Here is a 21,827-nt window from a genome sequence, read left to right as displayed (position 1 = left end):
ATGTATACATTTAACAAATAAATATAATGTTCTAATAATCAATGTTTATATAGAATTTAATCTGTTCAAAGCAATAGATAAGTAATTGGATTTTTTCACCAAATACTGTAAAAATAGAAACAAATTTGAGCTTGTATAACCCCCTTGATACATGTGCAGGGTGAAAAACAGAGAATTGGGTAAAAACCAGACCCTACGTCACATTAACTACAATAGCATGAATAAACTGACTATGGCCATGCAGATGACCTATGGATTTGTCCTAAGTAATCTCCAAACAGCATTATATTATCAGTTTTAAATATTGTAACTTTATTAAACCTGTGTAAAAATTCTTTCTAATGAGGAAAGTCTATCAGTGTTTACTTGTTAATTTATATTTTATTCAAAACTTTTTGAACATGATTTTTATTTTAAGGTATATGAACTTTAAATAGGAGTCAACAAAAATGAGTTATTTTCATTACAGTGATTTTTTTCCACCAACAATTCCCTTTGTGTAATAAATAACTTTAAACATTTTAAAGGAGAATATATCTGGTGAGTTTAATAAAATGTTTTAATTGATAGACTTAATCAAATGTTAGATATCTACCATTAAAACTCATTTGGTTATCCTATTCAAATATAGTTTCTATTATTCTTCATTAGGATACTAACAAAAAATAAAATGAGAGTCACTAGGGGTAGGGTTTCCTAAAGATCACACTTTTGTGTGGGTTATTTTATGCAGTGTTTAGTAATATAAGTTTGTAATAACTTTTAATTAAATGAATAAATGTTTTTTATCAAATTGCCCAAATCGCTCATTAACATTAAAATAACTAACTAAATAGATAAAAATAAAAAGATGAGCTCTACTAGATAAGGTGTGCTCTGTTTCATGAAGTGGCCACAACATAAGACCCAACAAATCATGACTGTAACCTTCAATTCCTGGCAATCAGAAAAAGCACAGTATCTTAATCCTTACTGTAGCACTGCAAGTGAAATGGTACATTTACTAAAGCAACATATAAATCTGTAAAAAGACAAGAGAATAGATTCATTCGTGCTTAGAGAAGTATATGAATAGCTAGTTAAAACAGTTATTCTATAGAGGCAGCTGGTAAGTTTAAATGATTCTAGAAACTAAGCTTTGATTGGGAGAAATATTATTTTCTTAATTTATCAACAAATTAATTTCCATTGTCCACACACCTACTCTGTCTAATATAAGTCAGAAATAAGTAAATTATATCTAAGAAGAAAAATATTAGTGTGAATTAGATTTCTCCCTTAAAATTCAGAAATATTATGGACCTTTGACAAATATTGTAATGTCGGTGAACATTAGGTTTGAAGGCCATTAGGTGCCTAGCTGCATTATATATGGAAGTTACAAAAAAGTGACAATTTGAAAGGAATTGTCCTAAATTAATCTAATCGGCATTTCAGTTTCTATGTCCCTTGAGAATCTTAATAGAAGTGGGGAATAGGGTGAAAACATGTAGCTTTGTTGTATTTGAAGGAACATCAGCTCTCTTCATTATAATGAAATGTCATTGCTGGAGCTCTTTCCACCAGGGTAATGGCTTTCTACCCATTTATAATGGCAGCAGGGGACCCAAGAGTGGCCATTGAGACACATGCCACTATTTCAGTAAGAAACAGAAGACAACAATAAGAGTGCCGTCCTGATAAAACGACTGCTCCCTACTGAATTTTTAAGGAAGCTATAGATTTCATTTCCTTGGCGAAGGACATTATATTTCTAAAAGTGGCATTCTATCCTGAAACAATGCAGAAATGCATAGGAAGGCAAAATTTAAAGTTTGAGGCATGCTGTTTCATTAGGTAAAGTCAGAAGATGCACAACGAGCAGCTTTTATCTGTTGGTTCTCGTTAGAGCCTGAATGAACAAATGAAGTTTTACATGACCTTGGAAATTTGGTAGCACATGTGTTTTCATAATTTTGCAGATCTGAGTTCACATTCAATTGAGCACCAAAAAATAATTAAATAAACGTCACTTTAAATCTTCTTAATTGATGATGTTTATGGTCACTTGTAGTTTTGCAAAATTGTATAGTGATTTTTAATGTCATATGGGTTTTCTCATGGGTTCTGCACAGTGGTGGCTGTCTACTTGCTATGTGGGTACATATTAATCATTTATTCTTTCCAATAGTAGCTATGTGTTTTTTTTCTCTTCATAAATATATCCTATGCAACATGAAAAAATTAAACTTAGATAGAGACCCTGATGTAGAAAATACATTAAAATTGTTTGAGAATGTTCTAAATAACTTGATTAAAATAATAGATAAACAGATTCTGATTTGTACTTCATTTTTTGGTATCTGCTTGTCTACCTACCCACCCATCAAAAATAAAGACAATAATTTTTATAATGATGTTAATTGGTTAGCAAAGGCAAATTTCCAGGTACCATGAATATTTTAAATGACAGTTTCAAACACTGAGAATAAAACAGCCATTAAAAAGCCTGTGAAAATATTCTTTAGAGAAAGACTACAAAAAAATTCAAATTCTTGATATTCAGGAAAAAAAGAGAAGAGAGATAGGAAAAGGACACAGAATGACAGATAAGGACAGGTAAATACAATCTTACTGTTCACATTATTGAAGGTTTTTCTTAGGATATGTAATACACTGTATAACTGTATGGGTTTTCTTTGACATATTGTATCACACAGTGAAATAGTAGAGGCAGCCAATTTACAGATTAAAGAGATGTTGATGCAAGAGACTTTTGCAATATTGATATACTAGATTTTAAGGTAAGATATTGGATTATATATATTGATACAATGACAAGGAAACAAGGAGGAGAGCGGCACCGATCAGGAGGCCGGCTGGTAGTTGGATGCACAGGCACATCCCGTGTGGCCAGGGCTCTGTGGCTGGGAACTACCACTCATAATACCGGAACTGGTCTTTCAGTCAGTAATTAATCATTAAGTGCAAGTACATAATTTTAGTTGTTTGTACATGTTATACTCTTTAGGAAAACAAACTTAAAACTTCTCAAAACTAAATTTATAATAAGTAATTAATAAACATGTCTGAACCTATTTAAACATTTTTTTTTCCTTTATTGATTTTAGAAAGGAAGGGAGAGGGAGAAAGAGATAGAAACATCGATGAGAGAGAACATCGACTGGCCGCCTCCTGCATGCCCCCCACTGAGGATTGGGCCCACAACCTGGGCTGGGAATCGAACTGGAGAACTCTTGGTGCATTGGCTGACGCTCAACCATTGAGCCGCACCGGCTAGACTGAACCTATTTTTTAAAAATATACGATTTTTACTTGAACAGATTCTTCTCAAATAATGTCCACTGCTTTTCAAACAGTTTAGGACATTAGCCAGTTAAATAAAGGGCTTCCATTAGTGTTAATATTATGAAGGAAAGCAGAATGTGCCACCCCAGCATGTGCTTCTTTGGCATAAGGGTTATTTTGAACAAAGTTGTTTTGAGAGACAGAGAAGATTTAGAAACAATGTAAAAATTACCCTTTTGTAAGAAAAAGGTACATTACATAGGAAATGTCCACTTGTAAGGGTATCTCCCTCATTCTGAATCACAAGGGGATCTTACCAATAAAGAAGGCACAGGCTTAAATCAGCATAAAAACGCTACCCTTGTTGACCATTCCTTTCCAGTAATCTCCCTGTAACTGGCCGCCTCCGCACCCTCTGCTCTTTTGTCTCTAGCTGAGGATGGTAAATCAGCTGGTAGCTTAGGCCATCTCAGGGAGTTACTCATTTTTTCCTGGTCATCTCCCATGTACGTATACATGTAACATGCATGAGGTATGCATGTTAATAAACTTCTTTTTTCTCTTGTTAATCTGTCTTTTATTACAGGGGTTTTAACCAAGAACTCAGAAGAATGAAGGTAAAATTATTTTTCGGCCCCTACAATTATTTATTTATTTATTTTTATCCTCACTCGAGGACATTCTTTTGATATTTTGTTCAGATAGAGTGGGAGGGAGAGAGAGAGAGAGAAACATCAACATGAAAGGGACACATCAAGTGGCTCCCACCCACATGACCCAACCAGGGCCGGGGACAAACTGCAACCGAGGTACTTGCCCTATGCGGGAGCCGATCCCGGGTCTCTCCAGACCTCAGGCGGACGCTCTAACCGCTGAGCCAAACTGGCCAGGGCTACAATTATTAAATAGCAAAATAAGAAAGTGCTTTTTAATTTGCAGTGTCCTTTATAATATACTGTAAATATAAAATTCAGACTTTGCTCTCTAGTAATATCTATGTAGTTCCTATATCACTGCGTGTGTGTGTGTGTGTGTGTGTGTGTACATAAAACTATGTTTTAAGAAAAATATTTTTACAGGAAACAACTGGACTTATTTACATAATTTTTTATTTCTTTTCTTTTAAAAGCAAGTATAAACCTGGAGTACCGTTTAGTCCATACTATGCTAGGCAGTTAGACAAACATGAGCAGAGCAAGGACAATAGGCCAGATATGGAAGGTCCCCAAGGGAAAATGTCCCAGGTGCCTAGCCATGGGCAAAACCTGGAGGGGAACTTTTCTTCACTGAGCATATCACTGGTCATGTAGTTTAGATTCCCTGACCTTTCATATCTCTGGTCATGAGGTTCCAAACCTCCCTTGAATTTTCTCTCCTGGCACATTGCTGGTCATGAGGGTTAGACCCCACTTAGAGGGAGAACAAACAAGGGGACTAGAGAAGAGCCCTTCAGATTTAAGCCCCCAGGACAATGAGATTCTGACCAGTATTTCAAATACATTTGGGCCTCAGTTGTGTTTCAGCTCAAGGCCCAGAAAAGTGGTAAAACCAGACAAACAATTACACGGCTGACATCAGGACCAGCTTCATTGACTAATGACTCCCCTTGTCCTAGTGCCAACCAATCAGTGGAGACCATGACCATCAAAAGACACACCTGAAAAGCTGATAAATATTCTACTGAAATCCTTCTCTGGGACTTCTCTTAAAATCCCCGTCCTTACAAGCTCTTAGGACAGAGGACACAGCATGCCCTTCCTCCCAGTAGCACACCTACACTTTGCACACCGCCCCCCTCTTCTTTCCCCCAGGTGCATTATCTTTACCTTCCTCTCTCCTGTGCTCCAAGGACCCTCTTTGGCCTCTGTAAGTTGTTTCTTGGTCCCCTTTCTTCTACCACTCATTTCTACTCTGAGACTTTCTAAATAAACTTTCTTTTATAGTTTGAGTCTTAGCTCTGGATTCTTTCTTAGCCAGAACGCAACTACTGAGGTTGCTGACCAAGGTCCAATCTGACCCCACCAGTCTGGTCTCAAACCTGGTGCTGTTCTTTCCACAGGAATACCAAGCAAGTGATTAGTAATTGCATTCCTATTTCAATTATATCTAACTTTGTAAATGATCTCTAATGTACTTCATAGGAATGTAATTCAAACAATAAAATATTTGTTCTTATGTTGTAAATATTTCAAATAAAACTGTTAAATGTGATGTTTTCATTCCCTCTATGAATTTTACACTATGTCCATGTATGTTTAAATATCCTTTATTCGAGGGTGTCAACTTTTAGTATAAGGTTTTGTGAATTGCAATTGTAATGCATAGTAATGTTGATGTTTATTATTTGTAATGTTAGCTTTATGTCACATAAATGTGTGTTTTACTTAAATACTGAAGGAATATTTATTGCAAATAACTGAAATGATAACATTCCTATTTATAATTATGTTTTCTATTGACTTTCACTAGCTTGTTTAAAATTCTATGAGGAACATATAAACTTTTTAAAAAATATCTAATACCATTTTAAAATATAAAAAGAGCTCTATACTTACCTAACACACTTTTTTGCATAATAATGCTGCACTAAAATTTAATGATATAATTTCCTATAATTATGTATAGTTTTAAAAGAATTGTGTAAGGTTTTTTATAAGAGTATGTTAAAATGCTAAACGTGAATAGAACCTATGCATTGTGCATCATTAATGTTTAGTGCAACCACATTTGCATTTGAGCAATGAAAATAATCATCTCAATTCGCCCTCCTAGAGAGGCTGGAAGTGGCTTGGATCAGCGTATTGAAAGCTGTGTTGTTCCCCTTGAGTTTAGATGCAGGGGGTAGAATTGCCAACACCATGCAACTCTGCAGGGGTCCAGGGTGTCAAGGCAATGGGAAAGTTGACTGTATTAAAGACAAAGCAGAAGTCATTGACTGGGAATAAACGAGTTGATACAACAGCTGTCTCTGCCTTCTGGAATTAATCTATCCATACCATTTTGTTATAATCATTAATACATACAATTTTTCCTCATTGATTACTTGAATATTTTTATAAATGACCACCCAGAGATTTAAAATAAACAATGCTAAAACAGTTTTCTCACCAGCCACACTAAAAAAAAAACCCTCATATTTCATGGGGCATTGGGCAGAATACTTGTAAAGGTCTTACCTACTTTCTAGCACATACCAGGGGCTAGGAATGCTTGATGAAATGTAGTTTATTAAAAATATGTTAAGAAAAGTCAGGAACTAAAGTATTGAAACTGTTATTGTGTCCGTGAAAAAAGATATGACTACAGCAGTGTTCATAAAGATCACTCAAAATTGTAATACTAAAAATGGGACCATGCTCAGAGAAAGTAGGCAGGTCCATTTCTGGGAGTCTTGGGCACTTACACATGTGCCCCAGACAAGTAGTACACGTGGATGTGTTTGTGTGCATGTACAGTAGTGTAGGCTAATGAGCAGTGGGATAGTACTATATACATAGTACTAATACATACTAAACTTCTTTTCAGTGCACATGAATAGTAGTTTTAACTCAATTTAGAAATGTTGATATACTATAAATCCAAATATTATAATATGTATAAAAAAAGGGGTAAACACTGCATTTATTTGTTCAGAATACTCTGTTTTATGCAGTCACTCAAGCAGAGTTTTCTTAAAGTTTTCTCACGTATTCAAAGAATGTCTACTATCACTAAAGTGCAATAAAAACATAATGAAGTGTCTTCATGTTAAACTCTCCAGGTACTTAAATATTTAACAGTGTAGAATTAATATCCCTAATGTAACAGAGTCAGCACATCAATATTTCATCCTTCTGTAAACTTTTGGCGTTAACGTATACTGTGGTAGTCTTCAATAACACTAGCATGTTTAAAATTTTTACAACCACTAGTAATTTTGAGTAGAAAAAAATTTAATGGGGGAAAGTAACTAGGTAGATTTCTCCCATAAAGTAGATGTGGTAAGAGTTTTGGAGGTTCAAACCACTGGCTATAAAGTAAACCGATTTGGTTTTACTTTTATACATGCTAGTGATTATATGTGTATATTAGATAACAAAGAGAACAATGAAAAGCCAGAGCAGGCTGGACTAATTCATAAAACATTAATCACTCCTTGAACAATTGCTAATTGCAGGTACACTTAGACTCCTTGCATATGCTATTGAGCTAGATATAAAGCTGTAATAGGAAAGGAGATTGTCATCCATTGAATACTATTTTTTTTTTTTTATCCTCACCCGAGGACATCCCTCCATTTTTTGTACAGATAGAGTGGGAGGGAGAGAGAGGAAGGGAGAGACAGACAGAAACATCGACGTGAAGGGACACATCGAGTGGCTGCCACCCGCACGACCAACCAGGGCCGGGGACAAACTGCAACCGAAGTACGTGCCCTTAGCGGGAACCGAACCCGGGTCTCTCCGGACCGCATGCCGACGCTCTAACCGCTGAGCCAAACTGGCCAGGGCCATTGAATACTATTTAGTTAAATCAAAAGTTCAACATCCACAGATGCCATGTCTTAGCACCAACCTTAGAGATGTCCTTGTCCCTTTACCTCGCTGCGGGGTTCCAAAAACAGAGTTGGCCCATTTTCATCATTGAGTGAAACTGCCTTAATGTCAATCCTCGAGAAACCTTTTTAAAGTTCTCTAAGTTCCTAGAGGAAAATTAAATAAGAGAATTTGGATGACAGCTAAAATTTCTTTTCTATTGGCAGGTGTCAAACATCTGAAACAACACAAGTTGCCTATTTGAACATGTGTCATTTAACAAAAAAGGAGAAATGGAACTGGGGTATGTTTCTTGCTCATTCCTCTGGCTCTTTTGTAAGAGAGCATCCGAACTGTGCTGATCGCATGGATTTCTGTTGTGCCACTCGCCAGCCATCTAAACTTTGCATTTGGAAAAAAAGAAAATGCGAAAGCAAACACTGTTAGTGAAAGCTGTTTCTTTACACCTTCTCAGGGTAATTTATGCTTCTGAGAAGATAGTGTGTCAGCAAATTGTTAGGTTTATGATTTAAAGATACATGCAATTTAATGAGGTTTGTAGGTCAGTGCGTTGGCTTCAGGATTTCAGGCAGGAAGGAAAAAAGATTCAAACCAGCAGATCACAAAAACTGCAATAACAAAAAGAAGAAAACCATGAGCTAAACATTAGAAGACTGAAACCAAATTGTTTCCTCAGGAATAAAATATAACATCATGGTAATAGCATGTAATATATTTCCAGTAAATATAAAACAGCAACCATGGATTTACATTGTAATTTTCACATGGCATGTATTAAGTTACCAGGTCATTAGTGCCTGGTACATGTCATTAGTACCTAGTTCCCACAACACCTGGAAACATGGGTCGACAATTCTGGTTTATTGGTTTGTTTTTAATGTTGTATTTCCAAGTTTACACAACAATAAGATCCTAGGAAAATCAGAGGCACTCACATTCATGTTTTAGATTGTTTTGGGGTTTGTGTGTTTTTTCAGAACTGTTCACAGAGACACGTGATATAACTGTGCCAGTGTTAGGTACAGACATGCAGAGACAGAACACAAATATCAACCAATGTAGAGTGAAAATTTAGGTGAGCCAATAGGCATATGGATACCATTTTTTTTAAAGTGTAGTAAAAATGAGCATTCAACCATTTTTTTTAAAATTATTTATATTTGTTGTCCTAGATTCCTGATCAACTGTAGCTCTAAACTTCCAATTTCTCATCTGGATTTCTGAGTATGCCTCAGTGATTTCTAGCGTGCAAAAAGCCCAGTGATGCTCTCTCGTGCGAGCACTCTGCTTAGTACTCACGTTCTTAATGGTCCTCTGGCTTGCAGTTTGATGATTCTGCGCATTTCATTTCCATAGTTGTAACACAGAGAGTTTGTTCGGGCTGACTACCCACATCTTAGATCTTAATCTTTCCTAACATGCTTTTTCTTCCTTCTGAAGACTCTTTCCTTCTGAAGACTCTTCAAGGAAAATAATGTTGCTTTGAAATTGAAATGGGTCTCCAGAATTCTCCTCCATGGCCCATGAAAAATCTCTCCTCACCGACAACCGCACTTTGTTAGTTGTTGTGGATTGTAAAGTCTTGGGATAACAACTCTCTAATGATTTAAATTAACAAAATATATTAGAGACTTCGATTACAAAGAATATTTTTTAAAACAAATAATAAAAGTAGCAATCTAAATAAAACAGTGCATCTTCAAACATCTTTCAGAATTTGGAGGTATGGCCACTTAAGAGGAACCATAAAGACAATCATACTTCAGTAATTATTCTGCCAAGTGTGTCCTACCTGAATTGATCGCTTTACAAAAAGGGGAGCAAGTGAGGAGAAACAAATGAGCTGATTTGCTTTCAAACTAGCAGCTCAAACCTGAAGATATTCTAGCCCTCAGATAAGACGCTGTCAAGATTCTAAAGAACAAAGCTTTGCCACCTATTTGCACCGCCTCAGGTTGCATATTGACTAGGCAGCTCTTAATTATGCAGTTTTGTAATTAGTAGCTTTATCTTATAAATATAAAAATCTTATTTTTACCTTCCAGACTTTTCGTTTTTTTCTAAATTAGAACTCAGTTTACACGCTGGTATTCTTTTACCCCATTGTCCAACCTATCTGATTGTACCACATTCATAATTCCGGTGGGTCAACAATCAAAATCTCCTACCGGAGTGTGTTATATTTATTATGACCACCCAGCATATATATCAATATGTTTTCTCCTTTTGCTGATGCGTTGAGTCAAAATATATGTCCTTTCCAAGAGGCAGTGACCTGCCTTTAAATATAATATCTATCCATGAAATGGTTTCTCCTGTCACATTAATAACTGAGTAAGGACATTTTGTCAAATGCCATTGGCTGTAACCTGAATGCCATGTCCGATTACCCTTTGGTATGTAATATGGTTTTCCAGATAAAACCTAAAATGATTGTAATCGTAAAACTATTCTTACATGAATATGTGTTCACCTGGAGTTCTCAAAATTTTAGAGTGGGCGAAAAAAAATGTCATCAAACTCATTATGTTTTTGTCTCTCTGTATACTATAAAGAATATTCACAAAATGTGCAAGTAGATTTGAGCTGGTTTTACCAGTGCTGCTTAGTGTTTCTTTGGTAATATACGTATTCTTATATTGCTCATTGATCTGAGTGCAACTTAATATTTTGAAATGTGGAGAATATATATTGGCAAATTTTGGTTTGCAGTTTCCTTTATTTCATTAACTTTACTATTAGTGCTTTTCAAGACAGTAGAGACAAATGCAAAGCACAAAAATACAGGGTGGGGCAAATGTAGGCCTACAGTTGTGAGGACGCGAAACACAGGGTTTACCCTTGTATTATTGTTATTTATAAGTCATTGTGTTATTTTCCATATGAACAACTATAAACCTATTTTTGCCCACCCTGTGTATTGAAATACTGAGATAAATTAAAAATAAGCCCAATAACTTAGGAAAACACAGACACACAGACAAGTACAATTGGCTTTTCCTAAGATGATCGATGAATCAGTTTCACCAGCTTTTAGTCTCTAATCATATATGGCCATTGAGCAAAATTTTAAAAATATCAGCAGCATTTCTCCCCATCATTATTTATATGGAAGTCACAAGGATGGCAATGGTTTTCGCTTTTACATATATTATTAATAAAAATATTTCAGTGTGGTTTAGGTCACCAAAGCTTAAAGTGAGGGTACTAGCTGTTCTTAGCAATGCTGCTGCCTTCACTAAGCATTTAGAAAATAAAGGTGAAGCAAAATTTCATTTATAAGTGACCCTATACTACTTTAGAAAACACTAATAATTCACACCAAAACTGAGTCCTTTACTTGGAAAGCCTGTGGTTATTCTCACCCTCTCTGTCTTCAGCGGTAAGGAGGGCGGGGCTGCCTCTGAAATATCACTGGAACAATGACGTCATAGTCTTCCCAACGTGAGAACAACTGTGACTTTAAAATCATCCCCAGTGATACATGTCAATAAGCACAAATATGGAAACAAATATTATAACATGAAATAGCCCACCATTTCTTATTAGTTTCATAAAAGAGGTGCCTTCAGTTTGAACCCTGTTACCTGTGCTTTAGATGAGGCTAGTTTCTCTTGGGCCAAGTTTTAGACAAAGAGCTCTCATAATAATTTTTAGAACATCATAATCTTACTGAGTTCCCCATTGAACCTACCAAAACATGCAATTTTCTTAGTTTTTTATAGTGCCAGACAACAATACAATGTGCAAAAACTCCAATGCTAATCTTGTCCAGACATGTCACAGAAGTACTGGACAGTAGATGAATAAGAGGTAAATGGTGGCAAACAGAGGCAAAGTTAGCATGATTGACCAATGATGACAAAGAGACCTAATTACAATGTCATGGCTCTGAATCTAGACACACCTGGGGGCACACACATACGCGCGCGCCCGCACACACACACACACAACCCATGGATTATTTTCTTTGTTCTTTAATTTATTTAAGAAAAGTAAATTTATTCAAGATTTATATATCTACTTTGAAATGCTAGTATGAATTGCTTGTAACCCAAAGAGAGCAAATTAATACAGATATTAATGTATGGCAGAGGATTTTGCGAGTGACAGGTTTTAAAACATAGAATTAGCTATGTTGAAACAAGATCAGTAACGTATACTAACACTGTCTCCCTCCACCCTCAGAGGGGATAGTAAGAATCTTGTATGGAACCAAAACCATTTTGTAAATTGTTTCATTGTATTATGTTGGGATTCAGACTCACTCAACTAAGACTTAAAGGATTATGGCACAAAACTGTCCACATGTTTGTATATTTTGTCTACTTTTTGTGAATTTGTATAAGATGGAAAGGATAAGTCTGATTGTACAAAGCAACATTTGGTCACCCAAACAGTTACAACAGATGATCATAAGTGCTGTTGTGGATACAGGCACCAGGTGGGAGAGGGGACTGTCACCATGCCCGTCTTCACTGGTTTCAGCCTCTCATCCCTTCAACATGCCATGGGGAGACTCTAATGTAATTGTTATTTCAGAGCCTAGAAAACTAAGATTCAAAGAATCTTCACTTCTTTAAGCATACAATTACACAATTTACTTTTTTAAGTATTAAAAAATACAAAATTCATTTCTTTCCAATATATAAAAATGTATCTTTACCACACAGGGAGAATATAGTTAAACAACTAGATAGCAATACTCATCAACAGTTGAGTTGCACTTCTTCAGTTCAAAGTAAAATGGTATTGGACTAGGTTCAAGCAGAATCCAGGAAATGCCTTTGTTATGGACATATTTATAACTTAACACTTTCACAAGAATTTTTCAGTGATGTCCTCTCATTGACTGGTGACAGAATAGAGCAGTATTAATGGACATAAGAATTTAGGTTCTTTGGTGAGCAGGTGATGGATGTTCTTATTTCTTTTTGTTTCATTGTTCAGTCTATCTCTTTGAGTAAATGCTGAAGACTATAATAAATCTTCATATTTCCAGAAACTCTCCTATACTCTGAAGGTTGTTTGGATATGAGCTTGCCAAGATTTCCCAATAAAACTCCTCTGTCAATGTCAATTACAGTAAAATTTGTCAAACTGCTTGTCTAGAAGTCAGATTAATGCTAATTATGCCCAGAAATAGATGCTAACTTTGATGTGTAGTTAAAAAAGTAAATTAAGAATTACTGCATTAGAAGGAATGCAGTAATTATTTTCATGCTTTATTTTCTCAAAGAGCTTCAGCATAGCAAAACAAAACAACAAAAAAAGTTTCCTTCTTTAATGTTAAATGTTTTTTGTTTTTTGTTTTTTGTTTGTTTGCTTGTTTTGTTTGTTTGTTTTTGGTTAATCCTAACCTGAGGATCTTTTTCCATTGATTCTCAGAGAGTGGAAGGAAGAGAGAGAGAGAGAGACAAAAAACATTGATGTGAGAGACACATCAACTGGTTGCCTCCTGCATACTCCTGACCAGGGCTAGGGATTGAACCTGCAACCCAGGTACATTCTCTTGACTAGAATTGCACCTTCTGTCTGCAGGCCAACGCTCTAACTGCTGAGAGCCAAACCAAGCAAGGCATGTTAACCGTTCTTTAAGTATCACTACAGTAAATAATCACTGAGATCCTATCCTGTTAAAAATTGTGTACCACTTTATCACTACCTAAACATAGACAGAGGTAGATATGAATATAGATATATGAAAATAGATGAGAGAGATAAGGATATGAACAAAATTGTAAGTTTGACAAATTCTTTCATTCTATACGTGTTTTGGCTGCTACAATTTTGTCTATCAGCAAACCCGGACTAGTACAACCCTATTACAAGTCTGGAATCACAGCAGGCTTTAACTTTGGCTTTGCCACCAAACAGTTCTATGTCCTTGGACAAGTGTGAAACTTCCATGGACCTCACTTTCTCCCTTTAATAATAAACATGCAACAGTTTAATTATATAAATAATTGATATAACTTTTTTAAAGCTGTTGGAAAAATTATTGAGTACCTAGCAAACACCCATAAACACCCATAAATACTCGTTGGTTGAGTTGCTTCTTTTTTTTTTTTTTTCCTCACCCGAGTACATTCCTCCGTCTTTTGTTCAGATGGAGCGGGAGAGAGAGAGAGGAACAGAGAGAGAGAGAAACATCGATGTGAAGGGACACATTGAGTGGCTGCCACCTGCACGACCAACCAGGGCGAGGGACAAACTGCAACCGAGGTACGTGCCCTTAGCGGGAACCGAACCCGGGTCTCTTGGGACCGCAGGCCGACGCTCTAACCGCTGAGCCAAACCGGCCAGGGTGAATTGCTTCTTTTTATTGTTGTTATTGAATATGTCTTAGCTATTCAGCCCAAAATATCTATTTATTTTAAGGAAAAGGTTAGTGATTTTTAGTTACAGTGATATTGCATAGTTGCAAATCGATAATTTATGAAAGTCCTATAGTTTATGGATTGCACATTTTGTTGCTCTGTGAAATTAAGGTTTAATGCTCATGTTAAACTTCGTACTCTACATTTTTCTTCTCATATAGGCAGTGTAGAGTAGTATTTAAGACCAAAGATCGGGGGTTTGTCAAATCTGAATAGAGTTTTGTCCCTGCTACTGCCTGCTTATGAGACCTTAGGTAGGTATGTATCTTTATGAAATCAAACACCTCCTTAGAACAGCCATGCTGATTGCAAATGTGTCTGTATGGTATTAGATTCCACATAAACTATGAATTTTTAAATAAATAAACAAATTATATATAAATAAAACAAGTTAAAAAACTCTGCTGCTAAAAATCATGAAAATTTGGGAATTATAAATGTTTAAAAATAAAAACACTAATTCTTCCCACTAGCAGTAACACTTGTCATAACTGTACCTATTTTCTTTTTAGTCCTCTTGGAAACACACATGCTTCAGACACAAGGGAGTGTTTCATTCGATGAGGTGCCAGGAAGGAAGTTAATGTCTGTACCTTTCAAAAATTATAAAGGATTTCCATTTAAAATAATTGAATTTCCTTATTTTAAAATTTCTGCTTTAATTATTGTTCACATGCCAAATTTCCTAGAAGTCTCACATTCCTCTATTACCCCAAACCTACTCCTTTTTTATATATGACAATTTCTTTTTTATTTTCTTCTCTCTAAAAATCTCTACCTCCTTCAGATACTCTGGACACGTTTCACCCACCTCTGCACCAAAGAGAACATACTAGTGACTGTCTGTGAAATGCTTCTTTTGCAAAATCTGCTCTAATGACCTCTTATTAAGTAAAAATCCATGAAACTTTGTATTTTTATTAAATTTTACATTCTAGCATATTGTACAATCAACCAAAATCATAAAAGTAACCATAGATAACCATCTACAAGATTTGAGTGTTCTGAGGTTAGGCTAATATTTTTTCTGAATTTTCTAAAATTGATATGTGTTGATTTTCTAATAAAAAAACAATGCTTCAAAAGTAAATTTCAGAAATGCTAACATACATTTAGCTGGCAACTCATTGTAGAAAACATTATTTCGAGGAGAAAAATATGAGAGTCACACCCTATTTCTCATCAAGTGTGATGAGAGAGCAAAGTGACCCAAATCTGTGACAGACATTTTATTTAAAATTGTTTTTTCTTTATTGGTTTTAGAGAGAGAGGAAGGAAGAAGAAGAGAGAGATAAAAGCATCATTGAATTGAGAGAGAACATCCATTGGCCGCCTCCTGCATGCCCCCAACTGGGGATCGGGTCCACAACTTGGCATGTTCCCTGACCGGGAATCAAACCAGTGACCTCTTGCTGCATGGGTCAACCCTCAGCCACTGAGCCACACTGGCCAGACTGCAGACATTTTTATTTTTTTAAAAAGAAAAGGTTTTTTGCCCTGGCCAGTTTGGGTCAGCGGTTAGAGCGTCGGCCTGTGGTCCGGAGAGACCCGGGTTTGGTTCCCGCTGAGGGCATGTACCTCGGTTTGTCCCCGGCCCTGGTTGGTTGTGCGCGTGGCAGCCACTCGATGTGTCCCTTTCACGTCGATGTTTCTCTCTCTCTCTCTGTTCCTCTCTCTCCCTCCCACTCTACCTGAACAAAAGATGGAAAAACATCCTCGGGTGAGGATGATTAAAAAAAAAAAAGTAAAAAAGAAAAGGTTTTTGAATTTTAACCAAGAGGAAACTTGCCAGACATTTCCCATAAATCAGTCTGTTAATTCAGTGTGCAGTTCTTCCTTAGAATATAATAGATTTTTTACCAGTGTTTTAGGGGGTACCTGCTCTTATATTTTAACATTATTTTAAATCTGTCTTTTATTTTAAAAATCTGTTCTGTTATTTTCTTACTAATAAGATTTCATACATATGAAATAGTATATTCTCATTTCCTGGTGCCCAGAGCTTTCAAATTCTTGTCAAAATGGACCATATATGAACAGTTTTTAATAGTTAAAAATCCATTCATCATGTGACTTTTAAAATCAGTTTGAGGATTTCTGAAGCCTTGTCTTTGATTATCTTCTTTTAATATATGTACAATTTAAGACATTTAGAACAACTCTGTTTTTAATTCTCCAATCTTTTTGTGCATATGTATAAATACACTAGTGTATATGTGGTATGTTAGAAAAACTCATATATCAAACTTTTCGTTTTTATCAAGATAATGTATAAAAATGTCTAGTTAAATTCTAAATGTAATTGGAAGAACATCAGAATCATACGTAATTCTTTTACAAAGCAGGCTAATTTTCTACCAAGAGGATCGCTGGTTCTAAGGAAGGTTATGTTATTGAATATTATTCAACTATGAGGGAGCAATGTTTTTAGCACTTTATATTCTAACATGAGAATAAAAATAATGTGTATTAAAATAGTGTGTAGAACATAGTACCAGCCTACACTAAATGCTTAGCTATCGAACTATCCATCCACGCAGAATAAAGGGGAATGACTAAATGGTTAGTGCCTCATAATTTCCATAATAAACATTGTGAAATAGCCTTCCCGCAATATGTCTGATTTCCACAAACATGTGTTGACGTTAAGCAGAAGGTGTTTGTATACACGTGAATGCGTCATATGGCTGCGTGTTTTTATTGCTTCATGTATGGCCACTCCCAATCACTTTTTTCTCCCTTTCCTGAGTACAAAAACTTACTTTTCAGGCGTCCTTGCAATGTAGGAATGTCAATTAAGGTTTTCTGCAGCAGGAGCATCCGTACCTGAATAAAGAAAATCGTAAAACCTCATCAGAATAAAACCCTTCACTTCTGAAACTTGAACATACTGCTTGGACATCAGGAGCCATATGGACGTTATTATAAGACAAGACATATGAAGAGAAAAGAATGAGAATTGCAAAATTATTTGCCTAAGTATATGGAATCTTGAAACAAATGTCAGCAGCTGCCTCTCTGGACTTTTATAATGTGAAGTAATAAGACCTACTTTTAAAGCTGTTGGTGGCATTTATTTTCCATGCAGTCTACTCACACTGACACCATTGAATTCACCAAAGAATATGTTGTGAACTGAGCAATACAGTCGTTTTCATTGATAGCAGATATATACCTGGGAATACTAATATTGTATTAGTAAAATATAGAATATTTTTTGGAGTAGCTCAGGACTATCTAAGGAAAACTAAAGCTTTGAATGTGTTAAGAATTCTTATTAGATTAGAACTCTTATTATATTCGTTCTTATTAGAACTCAAATAAAGTAAGATCCTCACATTTAAAACTCATTGTAAACTTCCTGACATCTCTCCAAATCAACTTTTTAATCTCGGCCATTCCCTGTCTCCAGTGTAGGTCTTTGCAATGAGCAGGATTCAACAAATATTTGCAGATAATATTAATGAAAGTCTATGTATATGAAAGAGTGGTGAGTTGGTGGATTAGTGAATGGACGAGCGGATATTTAAACTGCTTTTGTTTATGTCTGAGAGATGTCAGAAAAATAGTTCAGTAACAGAAGTGTCGCTGGTTGAACAGAAACATTGACTCTAAAATAATCTAAAATAAAATAGGTGAATGTGCCCTTTTACTTGATTTACATTTTTATTGTAATGCAGTATTCATACTTGTTTCATAGCTGTACATTTGATCATTTCTAGGCTCTGCCCTGGGTAACTTCCTAGCTATATTTAAGGCCGGTTTGGCTTGATAAAACAGCTAAATGCAATGATTCATTTCCCAATAAAATGCCACTATTTTGGGGGGAAACTACTAGAATTCTGCTGGGTGTGAAGATAATGAATGTTCAGGTGGTGAAAGGGAGTGGTTTGCAGGATGAGAGAACAAAGAGAGCAATGTCATTACACCTGTAAATGAATGGTAACCGTATATAAAAATGACTTTTCATTCTTATTCTTTGTACATGTCATTTAGTTTTTATATTCTAGGACATATATACAGACTGTAAGATTCACAGTCTGGTGTACCTTGCTTGGTGTACTTTCCAGTACATAAACACACACACACACACACACACACACACACACGCAGAAGAATGTGAATCTCCATAAGAATTGTGGAGATTTATTTTTAATTATTATTATTTTAATTCTCACCCAAAGACATGCTCAGAGAGAGAGATCAGAAACATTTATTAAAACTGAGGCCTTCTCAATTTTTCCAGTGGAATTACTATAACATAGAGGAGGAAACCCAATGTGATTCCTTTTATTTCAGCTTTTCGTTTGTGATTAAATAAGCAATGATGGTTCTGACAAGTTTAATTGTGCAAGTAGCAACACTGTAGTTTTATTTTAACTAAGCAAAACATTTAATACACCATATCACCTTAGTTATAACAGAATCATATTATATTTTATTTGTGTCCACTTTCTCAACCAAGGACAAAGACGGCATTTTTCTCTACTTTTATCCAAATTGCTTCGGACACCCTGGGCATCACACCCTAATGGTTAAAATAATGTAAGTCAAAATAAAGAAAATAGTTTCCTAATTGAAAGAGATATCACAAAAGTTTAAAAGTACTCTGAAAAAGTTACCAAATGAATCTGCAAGGTGTTACATAAAGAAACATATAGATATTTATTCTTTAGCCAGGGTTAGATTGTATAGTATTCAGCTTAAAAATATAGTCCCTTAACATAAACAAGTGCATAGCCATTGCTTAGGAAAATATTACAGTAGTTCCCCTTTCTCTGTGGCTTCACTGCCCATGCTGCAGTAACAAATGGTCAACCATGGTTCAAATGAAAAATTACAGGAATAAACAATTCATAAATTTCACAATGCCTGCCTTTCTGCGCAGTGTGATGAAATGTCCCACGTTCATTCCCTCACTTCTGCTCCCTTCTCTTCTCTACTGTCCCAGCAAAATCTCAGAGGTTTCCAACTTTATTATAATCAAATCATTATTTTGTCCCCATTCTATTATTTGCCCTGCATATATAGAATTAATAGCTGTAATAAACAGCCAAAGACCAGAAGCTGCCTGTCTAGGCAGCAACAATGAACATATTAAAATATTTATAAAAATTCAGCCTCATGCAAAGTATAAGTTAATAACATGTGAATGTGAAAAAGAGCACGTAGTGTGTTTGTCAGGGATGAGGAGGGATGAGTGATTATTGCTAAAGAGTATAATTAGCAATCTTCTTTTCAGGGTGATGAAAATGTTCTAAAATTATATCTATCAATGGTAAAATTGTGTTAACTCTGTACATATACCATAAAACCATTAAATTTTATACTTTGAGCATGCTAATTTTATACGTATATTTCAATAAAGTTGTTTTTAAAAAACACATAGCACAAACAAAAGAAAATTCCACTAATAAAGAACTGACAGAAGTCATTATCAGCTACCTTACAAAATTCTTAATGTTCCTTACCCATGAAATTCTTATTACTAATCCCACACTGAGAGAGATTTGCTTTTCAGTCACAGTGACACATCGCAGTCACGTCTTTACCGATGGGGAAGAGGGTGAAGGCAGGCAGATACCACATAGGGGAAAGGTACTCAGTCACCCATGGCCAAACCCTTGTTAGAAACCCACTAATCTGATGACCATTTCATCTTTCAAAGGAAGAAATGAATAAGAAGTATTAAAAAAAATAGGAACTTTTGTGTTAAGAGAGGGCTTTTCGCATGAAATAAATTACCGGAAATAGTGAATATTTATTTCCTCTAACCTTCATTATTTGTTGCCTTGATGGCAGCAGGCATTCAGTATAAAATTGACTAGGAAAGTTATTGACAAAGAAATGAAGCATTTTGAACTTGTGGAAAAGAAAGAGTTATTTAGTCAATCGGCATATACTTCTGCTATCCATATATCTGAACAAACACATCAATAACAATTTCTTCATTAAAAATTTGGGTTTTATACTTTAAGTACATTTTCCTTTCTGGTCTCCTCCTCCTCCTCCTCCTCCTCCTCCTCCTCCTCCTCCTCCTCCTCCTCCTCCTCCTCCTCCTCCTCCTCCTCCTCCTCCTTCTTCTTCTTTCTTCTTCTTTTCTTCCTCTTCCTCTTCTTTTTCTTCTTCTTTCTCTTCATTTTCTTTTTCATCTTTATTCTCCTCCACTTCCTCTTCTTATTCTTATTCCTCTTGCTCTCTTTTTCTTTCTCCCTCTTATCTTATAATGTACTACCTTAGTTATTATACATTTGCTTAGAATATATGAATGATTCCCACTTTAGCTCCAACATTCATTCTGAATTTATAAATCCATGTCTCAAATGGCTGCCAAAAATTAACATAAATATGCTGCTAAACTATAATTCAAGTTGTTAAACACTGAATATATTGCCTTCTTCCCTAAATAAATTTATCCTTTCATATTTTAATGTGACATCAACTTGGCTCATTATGTCACCATTTTCCAAGGCATTCAAGCCAAAAATTTTGATATAATTTTCTAGTAATGTCTCTACAGTATTCTTATTTTCTGTCACAGAAATATCTTATTCAGTCTCTGAAATGTCACACTTAATTCCAAACTCCTTAATGCCCCTACTAAAATCATTGGAGATCCTTTTTATGTCTTCAGCATGTGTCACTTGGATAATTTCAATAATGTCCTAACTGTTTTCTCTGTATTCCTGAAAATTAGCCTTGCTAGTTCATTCTTAATACTGCTGGCAAATCCAATGAGCCCACTTGCATATTTAAATTCTGTACTGCTTATGAAGTACAGCCTGTATTTCTAAGAGAAGTCATTTCTCTGTTGGGCTAGACTGATACTGCCTTTGAGTGATGTATATTTCTCTACAGCTTACAAATACCTGTTTTTAAACCTTTCATATTCATTCAATTTAAACCATATTTATAAAACAAAATCAATATTGTTTTTCACATGTTACAGACTGAATGTTTATGCCACCACCCCTCAAAGCATATTGAAATGGAATTCTCACTGTGATGTTATTTGGAGGTGGAGTATTTGGGAAGTGATGGGGTGGGTCATGGGGGCAAAGTCCTCTGGAATGGAATTAGTATTCTTCTACAAGAGACTCCAGAGAGCTCCCTTTTCTGTCACATGAGTACACAGAGCAAAGATTGTTATCTATGAACCAGGAAGCAGTTTCTCCCAGACACTGACTCTGTGGGTGCCTTAATCCTAACCTTCCCACCCTCGATAGCTATGACAAATAAATGTGTTATTTATAAGCTATTAGCCTATAGTATTTTGGTACAGTAGCCCAAAGAGACTAAAACAACATATGTCAGTTTCTTACATTTAGGCAAATCCTAAAGTTTTCATAATGGCACAGGACAAAATGTAAATTAAAATTTTTACAATTAGTCCACAATTCAACATTTTAGTCGATTTTACTCAAAAGAATATACCTAATTTTTTTCAATTAAAAAATACTTTTCTTTTTTTCAGGTTTAAAACAGACCGGGTCACATTGATTCTAATAGTGTGAGTTCAGATATCAATTTATCTAACAAATCCAAGCTACAGACTTACAAGAATGTTACAAGATTTGCTATAACTGGTCAGGAACTCGGGGACTTTTAATCCTGGTTCTGTCAC

Source organism: Molossus molossus, unplaced genomic scaffold, assembly GCF_014108415.1.
Source record: "Molossus molossus isolate mMolMol1 unplaced genomic scaffold, mMolMol1.p scaffold_m16_p_5, whole genome shotgun sequence".
Lineage (NCBI taxonomy): Eukaryota > Metazoa > Chordata > Mammalia > Chiroptera > Molossidae > Molossus > Molossus molossus.
This window is presented reverse-complemented; position numbering follows the sequence as displayed.